Here is a 743-nt window from a genome sequence, read left to right as displayed (position 1 = left end):
TCTGCCATCTGAGTGCTGGGATCACAGGTGTAAGCCAACATGCCCCACTTAGAGTAATTTTTAGAGCAATGACTTGTTACTATAAACATATTTTAGCATCTTTCTGAAGGTATCTTGATTTCACTCATATTTGAATAATAGTTTGAGAATAGACTTCTTGGTTATTTTCCTTTCACAAGGTGGAGATGCCTATCATTCTATCATCTTTTTGTCCTTCTTTTTATTGATGAGAAGTCTTCTGATGATTTGTTATTGCTCCTTTGTAGATGTTTTAAAAATCCTGATGCACTTACGATCTGTCCATTCTGTTCTGTGCTTCCCTTTTGTTTAGCTGTACATGATTTTTAATTTTTTCTTTCTGGGGCTCGGTGATTACTCAACTACTTTCTCTTTCCCATTCTGTTATGCCATCTCTGTAAAGCTCCTTCTAGATGTACACTGGGTCTTCTCATTCTGCCCTCCATAATTTCCATAATTTGTAGCTTTTCTTTTCCTTGGTGCTGGGGATTGAACCCGCGGCCTCACACATGCTAGGTGAGTGCTCTGCCGCAGAGATGCATCCTCAGCCCAGCTCTTAATTTCTTTTTCATATTTTCATGTGTTCTAAACCATAAGCTACATTCAAGGTGATTTTCTCAGCTCTGCCTTCTATTTATTATTTTGTGTTCATTCATTTAAACTGTCTATCAATGTTTTAATTTAGCTAAATTTTGAAGATCAATGTTAATTGTATTCTTTTTTCA

Source organism: Chinchilla lanigera, unplaced genomic scaffold, assembly GCF_000276665.1.
Source record: "Chinchilla lanigera isolate Chin_1 unplaced genomic scaffold, ChiLan1.0 scaffold00050, whole genome shotgun sequence".
NCBI lineage: Eukaryota > Metazoa > Chordata > Mammalia > Rodentia > Chinchillidae > Chinchilla > Chinchilla lanigera.
This window is presented reverse-complemented; position numbering follows the sequence as displayed.